Here is a 14243-nt window from a genome sequence, read left to right on the forward strand (position 1 = left end):
TATCTTGGATGACTCCGGGGTTCTAGTACAGGAGACAGGAGGAGAAACTGTCTACCTTCTCCACATCATGTATAATTTTATAAACCTCAATTATGTCCCTCGATATATCCTCGGAGCTCCATATATTCATTAAAAACTTTGTCAAAGTTGCTGGATCACAATGAAGTGTAGTGGTTGGGGTTATTTCTCATTGGTACATCCTTAGCACTCAGCAGCACTCAGTGCTTTTGTTTGAGAAGCATAGTTCCTAAGTGCATGGGCAAGGAAATTCTAGGAAGGCAACCTGTGGCCCACCAGATGTTATTAGCCTCCAACTCCCATCAGCCCCAGCCAGCCAATGGAAAGGGATTACAGGAGCTGGAATCTAACATCTGGAGGACCACAGGTTGCTTGTTCCTAAAATGTATTGATTCACTAGGTGACTTAACCACGTAATTGTTGTCTCAGCCTTAGCCTATTATTGGAATCAATAATATTGGCCTACCTTACATAGGTGTTGTAAATATTACTGAAGATAAGGTAGGCGAAGTGGGTTGAAATGTATATTTATTACCTTACATCCTGGCTTTCCTTCAAGGAGTTCAGTGCAGTGTACATGATGTTCCCCTCTCCCCTCATAAGAATCCTGCGAGGTAGGTTAGACTGAGAGAATGGCTAGGTCACCCAGTGAACTTTGCAGCTAAGAGGGGATTTGAACCCAAGTCTCACCAGTCCAAATCCAAAACTGTGACCACTATCCTACACTCACTCTAGCTTCGTATATAATATGTTGTGTTTTGTAAGTTGTGAAGCGGGGCAGCAGCAATGGCACAGCACCTACAGTGAACAGGTGAGCAAGCGAGTGGGGTGGCAGCAGAGGTGAGAAAGGGGCCTGGTGGTGGCTGGACTTGGACATTGGTGGGTCAGTGGGTGGGTAGAGGAGAGAGATGGGCCAGTGGGGGGGGAGGGAGACCCATGATGGGGAGACCTGTGGGGAGATGGAGGGAGGGCTGGTGACCCATTGGGGGAGGGAGGAGGAGCACTGGCAACCCATGGGAGAGGGAAAGGGAGGGGAGTGCTGGTGGCCCGTGGGGGGGGGGAGTGCTGGTGGCCCGTGGGGGAGGGAGGGAGGGGAGTGCTGGTGACCCGTGGGGAGGTATGCTGGCAATAGCAGGCAAGATTGGCAAGCAAAGCAAGCAGAGGCGGAAGCCCTAGTTATGTTATATAAACATTAAGTAGTAATATTGATTCAATGCTCCACTCATCCAGGGATATAAGATCCTTTTGGAGCTCATCAGAGCATGCTTTGGGTGTAATAGATGAGTACTGTATCACTTTTTCCCAACCGCAGTGGTCACATCTTTCCTTGCATAATTCATAAGAAAACAGACATACTCTCCTTTCCCCACCCTGAGCCCTGCGAGAAAGAATGGGCTGCTTCTGCCTATCTGAGCACTCCTGTTTCCTCCCTTTCAGTCAACTGGTCCAAAATACAGCAGCCAGATTACTGGCTGGGGTTCCTTTTAGGTCTGATATAATCTTTGCTTTAAAACAGCTGCATTGGTTGCCAGTTTGTTTCCAGGCCCAGTTCAAGGTGCTCACAATAGTATTTAAAGCCTTAAATGACTTAGGTTCCAAATATCTGAAAGACTGCTTCCTTTCCTACAGACTCTCTAGGGTGCTGAGATCAGCATAGGGAGCCCTTTCAGTAGTTCCACTACCCTTAGAAGCTCTCAGGGTAGTAGCCCGGGAGAGGGCCTTCTCTGTGGCAGCCCCCAAGTTGTGGAACTCCCTCTCCACCTAGGTGCATCTGGCAACTTCAGTGTGCAGCTTTAGGTGAATGCTGAAGATGCTCCTCTTTCCCCTGGCCTTTGTCAACTGAGGCATATATTTTAAGACAAACCCTGTTTGTGATTCTGGTTGTTTTTAATTGTTTTTAACACTGTATTTTAAGGTTGTTATAACCCACTCTAGGACCTCTGGGTGAAGGGCGGGCAGTAAATATTAATGCTAATAATAATGTTGTTTACCTGGAGGACACTTTTCTATTTTGTTTGGACCACTTTATTATTTTACATATGCTATCTAGAAGGAAAAGAGCTCCCTCTTCTGTCAACATGCTATACAGATAATCTTGACGCACAACATCAGCAGAAAGATTTAAGATTTTGTTCATGCATTTGTGCCTGCTTTTGCATGTTTGGAAATCACGTCTCCTTGATCACTGATGTAATGTAGCTCTGCCTTTCTTCCAGTGAACTGTGCAAAGGTCTCACAGGGAGGAACAGACAGCAGGCAATTAATATTACTGCAAGTGGAACAAAAGTATTATAGTTGGGGAAACTTGGTTCAGTGGCATCAAATCTGGTGCACATACACATTGACATCCAAAAGAACCTAACAAGAGCCTGCTGGATCAGGGCATTGGCTTAGCTAGTCCAGCATGCCATTCTCAGAGTGGCCAACCAGATATTCCAATGAGAAGCCCACAAACAGGACCTAAGCTCCACAGCACTCTCCCCTCCTGTGGTTTCCAGCAACTGGCATTCAGAGGCATACGGCTTCCGACAGTGGAGAGAGTACATAGCTATTGAGGCTAGTAGCTGTTGATAGCTTTATCCTCCATGAATTTGTCAAATCCTCTTTTTAAAGCCACCCAAGTTGGTGGCCTTCACTATTTTTTATGGCAGCAAATTCCATAGTTTTAACAATGCACTAATGCAAAATCTTTTGTCCATCCTGAATCTTCCGACATTCAGCTTCATTAGATGTCCCCAAATTCTAGTGTTATGAGAGAGGGATACTGATTCCCAGTGAGGGACTGATAAGAAACCACAAGCTCATCCATCCTGGGGTCACACTATAAATATGCCCATCACTGCTGCTCTGCATTGAGCTGAAGGAATTTGTTACAGGCAGACACTGATCTAGTTCCACTTGCTTACTCTCCTTTCAAAATGGCAGCAAGGCAGGCACATTTTATTTTGGTTTTTGACTGGCTTTTAGAAGGGCAGACTGGGCACTAGTTCACTCCATAGGCAATTTGTTCTGCCATCACTTTGGTTCTGTTGTTTTATTTTTTGTCTCTGTGTTGCAATGCATATTACACACATTTCATTTTCATAGGAGCTGTGGGAAAGTGCCACAAAAATATTTTAAAGAAATAAACCAGGGACGGCCTGAGGGCCACATTCCCTGGTGGGCAACCTTCCAGGGGCCACATGCCAGTGGTGGGAGAGGCAATGGATGTGACTGTCCAGTAGGCTACTGTCTAGCTACACAGAAGTCAGAGGTTCCCATACATACATCTTTCTATCAAGACAAAGAAGAAGCATCATTACAGGTCATGCAGACATTTCAGCCAGGCAAAGAACGTGAAGGAAGGTACGGGGCAGGGCCAGTGAAGGGGGTAACTTGGGGAGAGAGGTCTGGAGGGCCACATTTGAGATTCTCAAACCCTGAAATAAACCAGTCCAAGTACCAACCTCTGTCCCCATCTTCTAGAACTAATTAAATATTGTTTTACATATAGCTGTTGCAACTTCACTGAAGAAACCAGTTTGTGATTTCCATCCGCACTTTTGTCAACTGTGAGAAACTTGTGGCTCTTTTGGAAGGTACCAGCCGGCAGACTGGAGTCAAGTGTTGCCACAGCAGCTGAGCACTACAAATCGCACTTACGACACTGCTGTGGGAAAGCCATGTGCCACTGACTAATAATCTAAGACCTTTTATTTCCTGCCTTACAGTTACAGGACACTGTTAGACTATCACTATTTTGTGGTTGGGATTCGATCACATTCCGGCAAATTCAGGTTGCACAATTAAACTGGATTTAGCATTCTTGTGCAACAAACCTGCTTCAAAAAAAAAGAGAGAGAAAGGAGGGGGAAGGAATGTTTACATTAAAGAAAGTGATACAGAAATGCACTGGAAAGTGTAGGTTAACAGTTTCTTGATATGATGATGTGTAAACTCCCTGTAAACAAATCAGAATAAATACTCAATAAACTGAAAGCAAGCACATTTCATAAATGGCTGTTTATGCATTTGGTGATAGCCATCAGTTAAGACTTCCTCAACTATGTGCTCAGGAATGGGAGACACTCTTTTTCCCAAAAATATCTTGTTTTCAAAAATTTTGGCATTAAAGTCAGGATGGCCCTGAGAACATGCAGAATGTAAATGCCCTATCAAAGGAATGAAGTCTGGATTCTGACAATGGACCCAAGATCACAGTGAACGGGCAAAAAGCCTTTGCTCCTGCGAACATACATTTGAAAATCAAAGCCACTCATGCAGAATAAATAAATAGTAATAAAAGTCTGCTAGGCTCGTACGTGTCTCTATTAACCAATGTTTCATTTTCAAGCTTTTAACTGTGATAGTGTTTATCATTTGCAAAAATATGATTTTAAGGATTTTAAAAATTAATGTATTTAATTTTCCCCATGTTTACGTTGCCTTTGAATGTTGGCAAGAAATACACAGTACAGTAGGGCCCCGCTAATACGGCGGGTTAGGGACCAGGCCCCCGCCGTAAAGCGGAAATCACCGTAAAGCGGGGCCCCATAGACTATAATGGGCCGCGTCGCACGAAAATGCCGTCAAAATGGCATGTGATGGAAAAAACCCACCGTATTAGCGGAACAAGCGCTGTAAGAGCAGGGCCTTTCCCTAACTGAATCCGCCTCATGAACGAAACGCCATAAAGCAGAATGCTGTAAAGTGTGCCCCTACTGTATTTGGAATCCTGCATTTGTTGAGAAGTCCATAATCTTTTAAAAGTTGTTTTATGCTGGGCAACAACTTTTGAGAGAGCTAAAGAGCGTATGATACAGCCATAATGGCACTCTGCTATTGCCACTAGTCAAACAGTAATTACAAAAACCTGCAAGCTTATTTGACTAGAGGGAATAATGGGACAGGAAAAAATGGGAGAGAAAAAATAAAACTATTTTTAAAAAACATTTAAATCTGGAAAAGCAAATATGTTGTCTTTTGTGTGGCACAAAATTATCTGCAAGTGTTGGACCATTCCAAAAAGTTTTTTGTAAAAAAAATTTTTATATCCCACCCTTCCAGCAGGAGCCCAGGGCGGCAAACAGAAATTCTAAAAACACTTTAAAACATCATAAAAAGACCTTAAAATACATTAAAACAAAACAATTTTAAAAACATTTCTTTAACATTTCTTTAAAAAGCTTTAAAAGCTTTAAAAGTTGTGGTACATTCCCCTACCCTTACACCGGGAGTACAGTAGGGCCCTGCTTTACAGCATTCCGTTTTACGGCGCTTCGTTCATGAGGCGGTTTTCAATTAGGGAAAAGCCCTGCTCTTACAGCACTTGTTCCGATAATATGGCGGGTTTTTTCTGTTGCGTGCCATTTTGATGGTATTTTGACGTCATTTTTGCACGACGTGGCCCATTATAGTCTATGGGGCCCCGCTTTATGGCGATTTCCACTTTACGGCGGGGGCCTGGTCCCTAACCCGCCATATTAGCGGGGCCCTACTGTACATTTGGAGCTATTTTAAGATTTCCCCCCCCCATATGTAGAAGCAGAAAAAAAGATGTATATGTACACATGCTCTCATTTGACCAAATAAAAAAGAAATAATTGTAAAGTATCCTGGGGCAGTGGAATGACTAGACCAGAAGGTGCTTGTGATCTTATCTTGTCGATTCTACATTTTCTCTGAATTCTGTTACACTTGGGCAGAGGAGATTTAAACCAGGTAGATTTACACCATATGTGAAAATACCCTGATAGAGTCATCCCTCTCCTTATTCTTTCCTGGACAAGAAGCAGTGCATATCGGTAGGAATACAAACAGCAAATGTCTCTTCAAAAGCAAGGAGTATGTTTTTTTTTCCCCTCTAGGATGCACACCTTAACGTGGTGAGGGAGTTTGAGAGTGTTGAAGAAGCTGAGAGCAATGCCGTCAGGAGTCTAGACTCCTAGCAGGGGAACCCAAGGCGGAATGGTCAAAGCTGAGACACCAGACTAAGATGCATCCAAACTCAGAGGAAGGCAATGGTAAACCACCTCTGAGTATCTCTTACCACAAAAACCCTATGAACAGAGTATCCAAAATGCAACACGAGATAGTGCTGAAAGATGAGACCCCCAGGTCAGAAGGCACTCAAGAGCTACTGGGGAAGAACAAAGGACAAGTACGAGTAGCGCTGTGACTAATGACACAGCTGGGTCAAAGCCGAAAGGAAGCCCAGAGGCTGATGCGCACAGATGCGAAAGGGGAGTCCGGAGTTGTACGACGCACACAATAGGAACATGGAACATGAGAAACATGAACCAGGGAAAGTTAGAAATTGTCAAGCAAGAAATGGAACGTATCAACATTACAATACTTGGTGTGAGTAAATTAAAATGGACAGGAATGGGACATTTTCAATCAGGCAACTACAAAATATTTTATGCAGGAAATGAGAAATTAAGAAGAAATGGGGTTGTTTTAATAGTGCGAAGTGATGTAGCAAAAGCAATTAGGAGCTACAATGCAAGGTCTGAGCGAGTGATATCAATGAGATTAAATGAGAAACCTATTGACATAACCATCATCCAAGTCTATGATCCAGCACCAAACGCAGAAGAAGAACTGGAGAGATTTTACGCAGAAGTACAGGAAGAAATTGATCACACACCAAAACAAGATGTGCTGATAATCACAGGGGATTGGAATGCAAAAGTAGGGAACAGAGAAGAACTAGGAATTGTGGAGAAATGGGGCTTAGGAGACATAAACAAAGCAGGAAAAAGACATTGAATTCTGTGAAGCCAATAATTTGTTTCTTGCAAACACTTTTTTTGAGCAACCAAAAAGATGATTGTACACACGGACATCACCAAAGGGTCAATATAGGAATCAAATTGATTATATAGTTGGTAGCAGAAGATGGAGAAGTTCCATACTTTCTGCGAAAACAGCATCAGGTGCAGTCTGCGGTACAGATCATGAACTGGTCGTATCGAAAATCAGAGTAAAGCTAAAGAAGAACAAAGCAATCATAATGCCAAAACACAATTTAAATAACATCCCACAAGCATATAAAGATCAAATAAGGAACAGGTTTGAGGCTTTAAACTTAGTTGACAGAGAACCAGAAGAACTATGGAGTGAAGTCAGAGACATGATCAGGGAAGAATGCAAAAAGACAATACCTCTTTTGTTAAAAAGAGAGAAAGATCTCAATGGATGACTGAAGAAACTCTTGAAATAGTTAAAGAGAGAAGGAAAGCAAAAGCAAAAGGAGATAGAAACACCGTCAGAATCCTAAATGCAACAATACAACGACTAGTACATAGGGACAAAGAGAACTATTACAATAGTTATTGTATAGAAATAGAAGAGGACAACAAATGGGGAAGAACAAGAGCCCTATTCCAAAAGATTAGAGAAAGGGAAATTTAAACCACGAGTAGAGATGTTGAATAATCAACAGGAGAACACACTGACTGACCGAGATGAAATAAAAGGAAGATGGAAGCAATACACTGAAGAACTCTATAAAAGAGATGCCAGGATGACAGACTCATTTATGGAGGAACCGTATGATGAAGAACCAGAAATTCTAGAATGTGACGTGAAAGCTGCTCTTAAAATACATGGAAGAAATAAATCACCAGGACAGATGGCATACCAATAGAGTTGCTACAAGATACTGAGACTGAATCTGTCCAAATTTTGACTAAAATTTGTCAAGAAATATGGAAAACTAAACAATGGCCCACATACTGGAAGCAATTCAATATAGATCCCAATTCCAAAGAAAGGAGATCCCAGGGAATGCAGTAATTATTGAACTATTGCCTTAAAATCTCATGCAAGTAAAGACTAAAGTAATGACAACAGAAGATATATGTAACTTTAAAGTTGACAATGAGGACATTGAACTTGTCAAGGATTATCAATACCTCAGCACAGTCATTAACCAAAATGGAGACAATAGTCAAGAAATCAGAAGAAGGCTAGGACTGGGGAGGGCAGCTGTGAGAGAACTAGAAAAGGTCCTCAAATGCAAAGATGTATCACTGAACACTAAAGTCAGGATAATTCAGACCATGGTATTCCCAATCTCTATGTATGGATGTGAAAGTTGGACAGTGAAAAAGGCGGATAACAGAAATTGGTAGGTCTGGCTCATTGGGAAGTCGCCGTTCCGGGCTGTTTTACGTAAAAGCGTATTATAGCCCGGAACGGGTATCGGAATGTGATTTGCATGGAAGTTTTGTGTCTTATTGCATGCATCCCAAGTAGTCATGTGGGACTGGTGAATTTCAGAGGTCTGGCTCATTGGGAAGTCGCCGTTCTGGGCTGTTTTACGTAAAAGCGTATTATAGCCCAGAACGGGTATCGGAATGTGATTTGCATGGAAGTTTTGTGTCTTATTGCATGCATCCCAAGTAGTCATGTGGGACTGGTGAATTTCAGAGGTCTGGCTCATTGGGAAGTCACCGTTCTGGGCTGTTTTACGTAAAAGCGTATTATAGCCCAGAACAGGTATCGGAACGTGGTTTGCGTGGAGGTTTTGTGTCTTATTGCATGCATCCCAAGTAGTCATGTGGGACTGGTGAATTTCGGTGGTCTGGCTCATTGGGAAGTCGCCGTTCCAGGCTGTTTTACATAAAAGCATATTATAGCCTGGAATGGGTAGTTTTACGTAAAAGCGTATTATAGCCCGGAACAGGTATCGGAACGTGGTTTGTGTGGAAGTTTTGTGTCTTATAGCATGAATCCCATGTAGTCACGTGGGACTGGTGAATTTCGGAGGTCTGGTCGCTGGGAAGTCGCCGTTCCGGGCTGTTTCATTCAGTTCTGGAGGGCATTTGGGTTGTTAAAGGGTTAATAAAAATCCTATCGGAATGGTTTTTGTTCCTAAATGTTGTTCTCAGGAGTCTCTAACACATCCCAGTGTTTTTGGCATCAAATTATTTTATAAAGGGCTGGTTATTAAAATATCCTTCTGCTATCATACTTGCTGAAAATGTCTGAACAGGCTGTTTTGCTTTTGTCACCGGATATCTGATGCGTTTCAATAAACAAAGGCAGCATGAGCGCTCTTCAAGTACATGAAAGGTTGTCACATAGAGGAGGGCCGGGATCTCTTCTCGATGGTCCCAGAGTGCAGGACACGGAATAATAGGCTCAAGTTGCAGGAAGCCAGATTTCGACTGCACATCAGGAAAAACTTCCTAACTGTTAGGGCCATACGACAATGGAACCAATTACCTAGAGAGTTAGTGGGCTCTCCAACACTGGAGGCATTCAAGAGGCAGCTGGACAGCCAACTGTCGGGAATGCTTTAATTTGGGTTCCTGCATTGAGCAGGGGGTTGGACTTGATGGCCTTATAGGCCCCTTCCAACTCTGCTATTCTATGATTCTATGATCGTGCATTACCCTGCAGCATGCCCATTTGAAAACAGATGAAAATGGATATAGGTGTTCCCAACAATGGTGTGTGTGTGTGTGTATCCATATCTGCCCAGTGTTGTTGTAGGTGGGCATACTAAGATCACAATCACTACTTCCTTCAAAGGCTTTGCTGTAGTCTATAAGGCACAGGGTGATTTTCTTCTGAAATTCCTTGCTCCATTCCATTATCCAACATATGGTGAGGTAGGCAGCTCATCTGCATACTTCTTTCCCATCAGGCTTGGCGGCACTCACTGCGACAGAGAAGGGACTTGGGATTCCTGACCCTGAAAGACCTGAAAGACTTGGGAGGCAGCTGACCAAGAGAGGAGGCGGAGCTCTGGTGAGATAAGCAGCTCATCTGCATACTTTTCCATCAGGCTCGGCAGCGCTCTCTGCAATGGAGAAGGGACTCGGGAGAACGCGTGTGCGCGCACACACACACACCCACCCACCCACCAGTAGGAATACCCTGCAAGCTCCTCTACAAGCTCCTCTACCTTTAATACTACAACCACACATTTTCAGGCCTCAAACACAAATCCCTTCGAACAGACAAAACATATGGGGTGATTTTCCAAAGTGACAAACATGAACCAAATCTTATGACAGGTGTACACCCTATTATTTTTACTTATGAGCTTTTCCATGGTAAGGAGAAACCCAGATTAAGTGTAAAAAGTTCAGGCTGGCATTCTGATGATAACATCATGTGGACACTGAAAAAACGTGCATGCCTGAGTAGCAGCAAGTCCATAATAAGCTCCCAGATGGAAGAGCAACATACACCTTAGTAAAAAAACAAAAGAGCTACGCCATCGGCATTCTATTATTCACCTAGAAAATGCATCATAAGGTGGCTAAGGGTGCAACCCAACTAGTATTGGCAACAGGCTGGGGGGAGTTGAATGTGGCAGATCCCCGGCTGAGCCAGCAAGCTCCTGGCACTGTTGGGCTTTGCAACTCAGCTGCAGGACCACCAGGACACAGCAGGAAAATTCTGCAGGCAAAAAGGTCATTATTTTCTTATCATTCAAGTTTACTGTCTTTAATCTAGGCTCCCCTTGACCCCCAGGCTTGAGTTAAGGGATTTCCTTTCCCCTCTGCCTAGCCTTTTTAATTTATGTATTTATTTTATTTATTTATTCAACTCTTACACAGCCCGACTAGCAGTAGCTCTCTGGGCGGTGAACACAAGTACAATAAAATCACAAGTACAATAAAATCACACAATACAATACAATAGAGCATATAAAAACAACACAAACTAAAATCAATACAACATATTTAAAATTGAATTAAATTGAAATTGAAATTAACTTAAATTAAGATTAAAATTAAAAAAATTTAATACAATTCTCTCACACCTTTCCTCCTTCATGGAATTCAAGTCAGCATAACTCACTTCTCAGGTAATTTCCCATCCAGGCACTGATCAGATCCAGAACTGAAGCAAGTTGAAAGCATCACATGCCTTCAGATCGTGCTCTGGCCACACGCAAGAGTACATAATGGGATACATGTTTCTTCTTCCTCCCATTATCATGGGGGAAAAGCTATTTACATTACTCTATTTCAAACTGATGCCATACAGTGACATAAAGAAGTGGCTAAGAAACTGGTCTGTGAAACAGTAGGTATCTGGTTCATATTTCACTCCTGCTGAAATCACTAATTAATTTTAGACAAAGCACCTTCTCTCATCCTCACTCCTCAAGCAATAGGCCTGCCTTATAGGGTTGCTGCAAGGCGAATGAGTATAAACTGCTTTGAACCCTTTACTACTACTTAGCATTTATATTATGTTTTAGGTATGTTTGCAAAATATACTTTGTTGTGCAGGAGTAAGTTGAACATTATGAGGCAAGTTCTGTCTGAACCAGCCACTGATTTCAATGAGATGCTGACTATTTAATGTTCCTAAAACTACCTCCTAAATCTATAGTATCAGATAAAAAAGTATGACCTCAATTCAAGAGATATAAAACAAAAGCCACAAAATATCCAGAATTATACAGTGATCCGTAAGACATTTTAGTAGCTGATGTTACTAGGAATGGAAGCGGGGGGGGGGGGATCTGAATTAAATAAATATTCAAGGATTGCATTTTGTCCCACAGTTTATATAAACTTGTTAGAATGCAGAAGTCATTTTCAGTCATATACAAGGTTCTTGGTGTTAAACAACTAAAATATTAGGAAACAGAAAAAGCATCTGCTCCATTCTGATAATGTTTTAATAGCTTGGGCAGCTGCTCTCTTTGGTAGACAGCAAAGCAAGGCGAGAGCAACAGGAGCAGTACCACCATCACTGCAGCAAGATCCTCCTCTCCTAACAGTCGCTGCAGAACACCACAAGAGGAGTGTATTTCTGCCGCCTCCCCCAAAAGACCCAGAACATACAGTCCTACTGTGTTATCCAAACAGCAATTATACACAAAGGTGGAGGAGGAAGGGAGCACGCCCTGATTCTGGTCACATGGCCTACAGCATCCAGTCAGCAAAGGCTCTGCCCATGTCTGGTTTGAGAATGAGACTTTCCCAGAAGCACCGGTGATTTGACAACAAATAAAAAGGAAACAGCTGACAAGAGAGACCTGTGGGCCCCAAGTCATGGTAGCATACAGAAAACCAAGTAAACAGTCTCTCTTTTCTTCCACTCCCTATCAACACTGCTCCCATTGCTGCATTCTTCTATTCAGAAATCACTAATCTCAAACATTTGTAAGTTATGGGAACAGGAATGAGGCTACTTAGAATATTATAAATCAAGTTAATTCTATACTAATCCAAAGAATTTGGAACAATGAAGTGGCCGGAGGCATTAATAATTCTGGAACTGGGCAATAGGAAGTCATATCTGTTTAAGGCAAAACAAGAAATAAGTTTTTATCTCTGGTTTGTGTTAATATGTTTTGGATCAGGAAATAATTAGACCAGGGGAAGGACAAGAAACAAAACAGAAAGAGACTGGAAGGAGAGGAAGAGCTGCATTCCAACATATATAATTTACAGCTCTTAAGTGTGTGGGGCTACATAATTAATTTCCTTGAGAATGTCTCAAACACACTCAAGTGTCCCAACAAGAAAAGCTGCTTTCAAGGGGGGGGGAGGAAAGGAATAGATCGAATACTCTAGGAATTTGTTACCGATACTGTGACAACAACAGTCGCAAATGATGACATAATGAGGTGCTACAAAACCCTTTGTTGTTTTAGCTACAGTTTAGAATCGCAAAAGAGCGAGGGACGATTAGGACGCGGGCGTTGTTGTGCCTTACTGAGCATTATTGTATTAACGCGAAGGAGGGTCCTGCTTTGGGGGTGTTGTTTATTACTGAAACGACAAAGGCAGAGAGGGACACCCAGAGGGGAAAACACAGTCTGATTTACGTGTGCGAGAGAAAATACAAAACAACATTCCACATGGACGCGCACAACATACGGGGCTGGGGGCCCTTTTCCTCAAAACAGAACAGAGAGACAAGAAGTGGGAGAAGAGAATTAAAAAGGAATGGCAGGAAGAAGCCCGACGGTGGAGGCCTCTTCCCAAGACACGGCTAAGGCGAGCGAGAGCGCCTTGCCAGGGCCCCACAGAGTCTTCGGCAGCTTGTAAATTGCCTCCCTGCCCCGTCGCCCTCCTTTTCGCTCGGCGAGCCCCCAAAGCTCGGCGCGCCAGTAACAGCCGTTACCTGTGGGTGGACAGCGGTTGACCACGTGACGGCCTGAACTGACCGGGGGTGGGGAAGCGACAGCCACAACGCCGAGCGCCTGCTGCTGTGGCTGCCTTCAAGTACCTCTCCAGCGTCGGCCTCTCAACTCAGCTGAAAAAGACTCTCTCCGGCCCTCTCTCTTCCCCCCACCTCCCCGCTCGAAACCACGCCTCCAACGACGCCTATTGCCGTCATGCTGGCAGAAGGCCACACTCTCCCTGCACGTGCCACGCCCCCCTTCCGACAGTTCTCGCGGCGCGCAAACACTGGTACCATGTGGAGAAAGAGGGAGGCCGAGGAGTTCTTAAAGAGCCCCGCAATGCGGTGGGAGCCCTTAGAAGCTCATATCTCTTTGAAGGCTTTAGTTGATGACGACGCACACCGTTTCTTGGCTATATATCATGAGGATGGTTTTTTAAAATCAGAAGTGGAACTTAATCCCATGTTTCGGTTGCTTCTTTGTCTCGGAATCTTAACTCTGCGGGCTGACACCTGAAGCATCTAGCTGCAGTCTCCATCTTGGAAATGAATCTAGAACCTGGCTACAACGATCAGCCCACGTTTTGCATGTTTGCTCTTCGCCTGCCCGCCATCTGGTTCTTGTTGCACGGGGTGACTAACCTTTTTTAAGCCGAGGGCCCCAGTAACCTGTGACCGACCTACTGGGGGCCCATGTCAGAATGGGCGTGGCCAAAGGAGAAAAATTGATGTGGTTGAAGAGGAAAGTCCTTCACCTTTAAAAAACACAGTTATATGTACTGGTTGTGGCCTTCACCTTACTTAAGGGGCTATTAATATTGGAATGAATGTTATATTCATTTTGGCATGTAATGCATTGCCTTCCAGCCGAATTGGTTTATGCTCCCTTTTTCTCCAGCAAATGTAATTCATTGCCTTCCATATGTGCATTGACCCCCCCCCCACTGTTCCTCACTATGCCAGCGAACTGCCACACACACCGTGGCAGCAGCAGGGTTTCAAACAAATAATGGATTTGGGGTGATTAACAGCTTGATCCTGAGCAGAGTTAGGCATGCCTGGGATTGGGGCTGTAAATGGGTGATGCTGTGCAATGAGCTCCTAGGCCTGTTCTTATTGCCAGCAGCATTGAGCCT

The 14243-nt window shown here is 43.5% G+C and overlaps 1 protein-coding gene across 1 annotated transcript in view; it reads right to left on the reverse strand.

The window, feature by feature from the left end:
- YPEL5 (yippee like 5) overlaps positions 1 to 13296 on the reverse strand; it is a 37015-nt gene extending 23719 nt beyond the window's left edge. The window contains exon 1 of the mRNA XM_061624986.1: positions 13108 to 13296. The gene's annotated coding sequence lies outside the window, so the exon portion shown is untranslated. The remainder of the gene's footprint in view (positions 1 to 13107) is intronic.
- Between the last annotated feature and the right edge of the window lie 947 nt (positions 13297 to 14243).

Source organism: Rhineura floridana, chromosome 4 (genome assembly GCF_030035675.1).
Source record: "Rhineura floridana isolate rRhiFlo1 chromosome 4, rRhiFlo1.hap2, whole genome shotgun sequence".
Lineage (NCBI taxonomy): Eukaryota > Metazoa > Chordata > Lepidosauria > Squamata > Rhineuridae > Rhineura > Rhineura floridana.